This window comes from Canis lupus, chromosome 37 (genome assembly GCF_003254725.2).
Source record: "Canis lupus dingo isolate Sandy chromosome 37, ASM325472v2, whole genome shotgun sequence".
In the NCBI taxonomy this organism is placed as follows: Eukaryota; Metazoa; Chordata; class Mammalia; order Carnivora; family Canidae; genus Canis; species Canis lupus.
In genome coordinates, this window is record NC_064279.1 from 7,979,728 (window position 1) to 7,987,142 (window position 7,415).

General features: G+C 39.1%; 1 pseudogene; it reads left to right on the forward strand.

Moving 5' to 3' along the window:
• The first annotated feature begins 5,277 nt into the window (after positions 1-5,277).
• On the forward strand, positions 5,278-6,797 carry LOC112656806 (60S ribosomal protein L10-like; annotated as a pseudogene).
• The last annotated feature ends 618 nt before the right edge of the window (positions 6,798-7,415 follow it).

Below are 7,415 nucleotides of genomic sequence, written 5' to 3' on the forward strand. Positions count from 1 at the left end.
ATCACAACTGGTTCTGTTTGAAGTTGATTAAAGCCTATGACTTTTGACCCTTACTGGAACTAATTGAAGACACTGATCAGTGAGCTGTGGTGCTTATTGTTGCCAACTCTTTACAGGCAGCAGAGTTGTTCCATCCTATCCAGAGAACTAATTTTCAATGCTAAATTAGTATATGTATTGTGAAAACTTATTATTTTTTTTTTAGCATTTAAAACACCTCACTCTCCTCAATCAGCACACTGCTCAGTGATTTCTTTACTACTTTAGGATCCCTCACATGGTTAAGATTATAGACATAACTTGGTTTTTTATTTTTTTCTTTTTAAGCTCTGTAATCTTTGTTTTATTGTTTGACACTAAAATACTCTATTACAAGATACTTTTTCCTCTGCTCAATATTTTATGACTTGTCAAATGTATTTGTAATGTTTCAATGCCATAATTTCTGCAACATTGTTAAACATTGAGTTTGTTTCCACATTTTTTGCTTGCTGTGATTAACACCTTAACAGTTAAATATCTGAAACTATTTTCAATTATTCAAGTTGGAAACTTTTTGAGCAACTCTTCACTAAAGGCTTCAAATGACTTCTCAGTTGAGATGCAAGCTACAGAGAAAGCCACACACAGCAGAGAATAACAGGGAGTCAGAGTCACAATGTCAACTCTGAAATCTCATCTTCGACACTTCTACTCACGCAAGTCAAGACTGTCTTACTTATAAAGACAGGTTGAATGAAGTTTTCTGTTATTTCTTGCTCAAAGCATCCTAATTTGTAGAGTAAATTAGCAAAATAAGTACTAGAGTAAGTGTTATGAATTCTAATGTTTAAAAATAAGAGAAAGAAAACAAGAAAAACCTAAGTGACTATGTCTGCCAATTTTCAACAGTTTTCTGACACACACAAAAAAACCTAGAGACACACTGATTCAGAATAGATATATCTATTTTTAAGAAGAGTGGTTCCAGCATAGATGTTTGTTGATATTTTTATTTATGTTGACAAATAAGATGGAAGTGAAATAGCTTTGATGTATTTTAGAGCTTCATTGGTTCATCAAAGAGATAAGAGACTTTTTGCTGACTTGGGTTATAGTTGTAGAATACTGCAAGGATATTTCCTCAATTTGTGTGTGTGTGTGTGTGTGTGTGTGTGTGTGTGTGTGTGTGTTCTTTACAATGTGATGGCTACAGTGTATTATATGCCTTTAAATTTGATATATGTTAACATTTCATCTATCATGTTAAGTCCAGATCTCAGGTTAGCAAACCACAGCCTTTGGGCTCCATTTCACTCTTCCTGTTTTTGTAAAAAGTTTTATAGAAACATAGCTGTGTCACTGATTTACTTATTGTGTGTGGCTGCTTTCTCACTACCACAGTTGTGTTGAATAGTTGTGACAGAGATCATGGGCTGCAAAGCCTAAAATACCTACTATCTGACCTTTTACAGAAAATATTTGCCAAATCTTGGTCTGGACGGTCAACAAAAGAATAAATCAAACCCTGATTTACCTAGTAGGACAGCTGAAGTCAATAGCCACATCTCCTGTCTCCTGGTTGGTGTACTTCCATTGTCCCATACCAGCAGCCTCTGCCTCTCCCTGACATGTTGTCCCTTCTTATGCTGATCAGCTGACACTGGTCAAATATGGGAATTTGGAGAAAGAAGGGGAAACATTTTTCAACTCCAAGTTAGTCTGTTTAAAAGGCATTTGCTTTAATAGCTAGTCCAGTGTTCCAAGTGCTACTGATTTTACTATTTTATCTCTGATTTCATACTTTTATAAATAAAATATTTCTTATTCATATCTCTTTACTGCTTTCTGAATAAATAATTACAAATTTTTAGTTGGCTGTGAGCCATGCTACAGCATGGCCCAACAAGACTTGCAAAGATTTAGGATTTAAACAAGAATGTTATTGTGAAGCTATACGTAATCAGAGATCTTTGGGCTATTGAAGCCACAGGTAGTTTGCTGCCACTGGAGAGGCCAATGACTGAGACTTGGCTTTAGTAATCCCAGCATGTCTCATCTGCATAGAATTACCAGCGATGCTTGTTAAAATGTAGATTTTACACATAAAATGTAAATTTACACAGGCTCACTGAATCAGAACTTGTGGGACATGGGGCCTGTAAACTTCTAGCAAGTATGTTTGATCAAATACTAAGAAATTATTGTGACCTTCCATGAGACATTGAACTGTCTTTGGACTTCATTTGTAAAATGAAGGGCTTGGGTTCTATGATTTTATGCAATATGTTAAGATTGGTTGTTCTCTTGTAGTGCAGGAGACTCTAATGTGAAGGAGGCAAGAGTGATAATTATGCCTTTAACTCTGTTGTTTGTTGGGATCCCTGGGTGGCGCAGCGGTTTAGCGCCTGCCTTTGGCCCAGGGCGCGATCCTGGAGACCCGGGATCGAATCCCACATCGGGCTCCTGGTGCATGGAGTCTGCTTCTCTCTCTGCCTATGTCTCCGCCTCTCTCTCTCTCTCTGTGTGACTATCATAAATAAATAAAAATTTAAAAAAAACTCTGTTGTTTGTTTAAAAATACATGCACACAGGGCACCTGGGTGGCACAGTCAGGTAAGAGGCTGACTCTTGATTTCAGCTCAGGTCATGATCTTAGGGTCCTTGGATTGAGCCCCTGTGTCGGGCTCCATACTTAGTACAGAATCTGCTTCATGATTCTCTCTCTCCCCTCTGTTTGCTCACTCTCTTCCTCTTGCTCATGAAGAAATAAATCTTTTTTTTTTTTTTAAATACCTGTATCCCTTTGTGCTGTAAGCATTCAAACAGAGGCATTTCTCTTGCCATGTATTTTTGGCAATGGAAAGCATTTGTGGCGGGCTACTATTTATACCCAGCCTATTGGGCATCAAATGGAACATCCAGACATGTTCTGGAAAATAAGATCTTCCCTGCACCTGGTGCATCAGCTGAGGGAACAGTGGGAAGGCCTCATGGGGTTCTATAAAGATGGAGTGTGCTATCTGACAGGTGCTTCAGATGTTGTGCTCAAGGTTGTCACAGTGAACCCTGCAGGTGGCCTGCTTTAACTGCACCAGGGGAAGATCCTTACAAAAGATTTCTGCTGCCAATGATGAGTCAGATTGGTGGCATGGGAAATAACACAGAGACTCTCACCTTGTGTTTACTGACCAATTTCTACTCTTTTCTCCCCCCTATGGGAACTTCACAAGTTTCTCGGTGGCCAAAAGTTTGGTGGTTTCTATAAATACTTCAAGGTCAGAGAGAGTAGAAAGGTATCCACAAATTAATGTCATGGTAGCTGAGAAGCAAAAGTTGAACTACATAATGACACGACATTATGTTCCTGTTGTAATATTTCCAAATAGATTAAATTGCCTCTTAATGTCTTTGTAGTACAATGTGGGTCATCTTGTCAAGTCATCTTTTATAGAACATTTAATTTATATGTTTCACTTTTTGCTGCTTAGGCCTGTACAACCTCCTCTTCTATCCTGGCTGTTTTCTTGGATATTTTAGCAGGAACACCTTAACTCAGATATGACAAAACTTCTGTCTGCCTGCCAATGGAAAATCAGTTGCCACAAGGAAGACATGTGGTAGAGGAAAGCAGGAAAGAACTTGGACTCCTAGATTGCTCTTAAATTACTGCCAGCTTGCACTCAAACTTTTCCAGACACAGACTATGGAAAAGACTTGGTGTGTGTTCTTGCCGATGAGCATTTCACAACATAGTCTCCGCGTACCACGCCTGCATCCATGCAGATTGAAGCAAAGTCTGGTGGCCAATGGTTAATAGGCCACCACCTACCTCTCCTCCCGTCACATGAATACTTCTCTGTGCTCTCTTCATTAAGATTCAGAGAATTCAAGATGAAGATAGAATGAATCCTGAGACCCTAAAAAGGAAAAAACTTCCAGATAGAAAAAAACTTCCTAAAGTAGTGTTAAAATTAGGAGCAGTTTCTAAATCATAATCTCTAAAACAAACTAGGTACATTAGTTTGCTAGGGCTGCCATAACAAAATACCACAGACTAAATGGCTTAGCAACAGGAATTTTCCTCACAGTTGTGGAACCTGTGAGGTCCACAACTGAGGTGTCAGGTTTGGAGTTTCCTGCAGCCTCTCTCCTCAACTTGCAGATGAATGCTTGCCTACTCACTGTGTCCTTACATGGTCTTTTCTCTGTGCATAGTGCTTCCGTGGTCTTCTCTTTTGGGGTGTTCAAATTTCCTCCTCTTATAAGGACACCAGTTAGATGGAATTAAAACCCAGTCTATCTGCCTTACATTAACTTAATCACTTCTGTAAAGGCACAATCTCCAAATATAGTCACATTTAGAGGTAGTGGAGGTTAGGGCTCCAACAAATAAATTTTGGGGGACACAATTTAGCTCATTACACCAACTCAGATTAATAGAAATTCATGAAAAGGTTTAGCACAGAAAAATTTTAATTTTCTAATACCTGATTTTTTTTTTTTTTAGCTTTGCTAATAAGCCAAATCTGCAAGATTAGAAAAATAAGCTTGTTAGGAAAAAAAAATTTTTTTTACCCTGGTCCCATGGGGCTGCATTTGTTGACAGATGTCACCTTTACCCCTTTGGTTCAATGAGTTTCCTTTTTACAGCTTTCCTAGAATAATTGGAAGTGATGCCCTTGCATCCAGTAAATGTTCTTTTGTCTCACCTCAGCTGTCCTTTCCTGTGGTTACACCTTAACACCACATTCATGGTGTGACTTCATCCACATCATGAAAGAACACTGCTGAAATCTTTTTTTTTTTTTTTTTATTTATGATAGTCACAGAGAGAGAGGCGCAGAGACACAGGCAGAGGGAGAAGCAGGCTCCATGCACCGGGAGCCCGATGTGGGATTCGATCCCGGGTCTCCAGGATCGCGCCCTGGGCCAAAGGCAGGCGCCAAACCGCTGCGCCACCCAGGGATCCCTTTACTCCTTGCATTCACTAGTCAATTGTAGGCATCCCTTTCAGCAGTTCTTTGACCTCATGAGGCCTTTAGCCCATTGACCTTATCTCATTAACAATCTTCCCTCTCCCGGGTCTTCTCTTCCTTTCCCATCCAACTTAAGATTCTAAGATCCATCACTACAATTACCTTCTTTCCCTTTCTCCCTCCAGGGTTGATAGCGTATAGTCCTGGTGAAACCAAGTCCTACAGCTTCCCCCCTAGCAGCTGTAGAAAAGTACAATTTTTTTCGATTGCTCTCACGTCAGAGTCCTAGCGTGTGATTGAATAATCCTCCTCACCTAAGATGCTCATGTCTCAAAGCAGATTCACAGAAGGTGATGTGATGACCAAGGCAGAAGCCGAGTAGGAGGTGTGACAATGGAAACAGAGGTCAGAGAGAGAGAGAGAGATTTGATGCTACACTACTGGCTTTGAAGGTGGGGGAAGGGAATCATGATCAAAGAATGTAGGCAACCTCTAGAAGCCGAAAAATGCAAGGAAATAGATTTTCTCCTATAGCTTCCAGAAGGAGTGTGGCCTTGGTGATACCTTGATTTTAGCCCAGTGAACTCCATTTCAGAGTTCTGACTTCTAGCATTTAAGATAATAAATTTGTGTTGTCCTAAGCTACCAAGTAATTGGTAATTTGTTAAAGCAGCAATAAGAAACCAATATAAACCTCAAATGGCCCCTGAACACTGTGTCACATTTGTACCTCCCAGTGTGCTTGCTTTCCTATTCTCCAAAATAGGAGCTCTTTCTACCCTAGCAGCTAACATTGCCTTGTATTTCATTGAGAGCCTGACTCCTATTATGATCAATATATGTATTTACTTGCTCAACTACTTATATAAAATCAATATCCCAACTACATTGCTACCTCCTTGATCCTGTCACATCTTTGGCCTCTGGCCATGCCGATATCTTCAAGGAAAAGAGAACGAAGAGAAAGAGAAAAATCAACATCCTATTTTCCAATGTTAGCTGACTCTCTGTGCTATGACGTATCTGTAGTTTGTAAACTGAAGCTTCTTTATATTTATACCCAAAGAACTACTCCTGCTTTAATATTTAAAACTTGTTTTTTTTTTTTAAATAAAATTATAGCCCAAATAACTGGTGGTTTTGTGTAAAAGAATTCCTTCCCAAACAAAGACATTACAAAAAATGTGGATATAACCTCTTCTCTCCCTTTGGGCCCCCACAGATGTGTTACCATGTCTAGTGTTACCAATATTGTAAGAACAAATCATATCCAAAGTCCCCCTTCTGCAGAGCTGTCCCTGATGCCAAGAGCTACATCTTTAACCTGGGATGGAAGAAGGCAGAAGTGAATGATTGCCCACACCATGGCCATGTGGTGTCAGGTGAATATCAGCAGCTCTCTTTTGAAGCCCTGGAGGCTTCCTTTGTCTGTGTCAACAAGTACACGGTGAAAAGTTATGGTAAATATGGCTTTCACATCCAAGTTCGGCTCCACCCCTTCTACGTCATCCATATCAAGATGTTGTGCTGGAACTGATGGGCTACAAAGAGGTATGTGGGGTGCCTTCAGAAAGCCCTATGGTACAGTGGCCAGCATCCATATTGACCAAGTCATTATGTCCATCCATATTAAGCTGCAGAACAAGGAATATGTAGTTGAGGCCCTATACAGGACCAAGTTCAAGTTCCCTGGTCACTAGAAAATGACATCACTGAGAAGTAAGCCTTTACTAAGTATAATGTTGATGAATTTGAAGACAGGGTAGCTGAAAAGTGACTCATCCCAAATACATCCCTAATCATGGCCTCCTAGACAAATGGCAGTTGCTGGACTCATGAGAACCTTAACACTACCCCCTGCTTATTCATGCCTACTGATAAATCCTATTTCTTATAAAAAAAAAAATAGGTATAACCAAAGACCAATCAGTGACTTGAACTTTTTACCATAATGATAAGCATAAGCCAATACTATACCTATGCTTGTTACCTTAATTCTGGGTTTTATGATTACTTTTAATCATAACTTAAAAAATGTATTATGAATTTTTATGCATAGAGAGTATATAAATGCATGTATGTAGTTTTAAAAGGAGTAGATCAACACACATGTACATATATGTGTGTGTGTATATCTCTATCTCTATACATATCTGTTTATTGTATATGTATATTGAGAGAGAAACTTCCAAGATCCCTGTGTTTCTTCCTCATGGCAACCTTACTTTTGTCCAAGTTAATCACAGTCCTGAAATTTGGGTTAATGTTTTCCTTGCTTTTCTTTATAGTTTTACCACTTGTACAAAATGTGACCATACATCTAGTTTATCCGAGACAATCTTAGTTTGAGAATGTTGTCCCTGAGTAATTATTAACGATATTTCTTTTTACTCTCAAACACCCTATTTTGGATGATCTAAGTTGTATATGGACACAGACTTTATGTATAGATTGCTA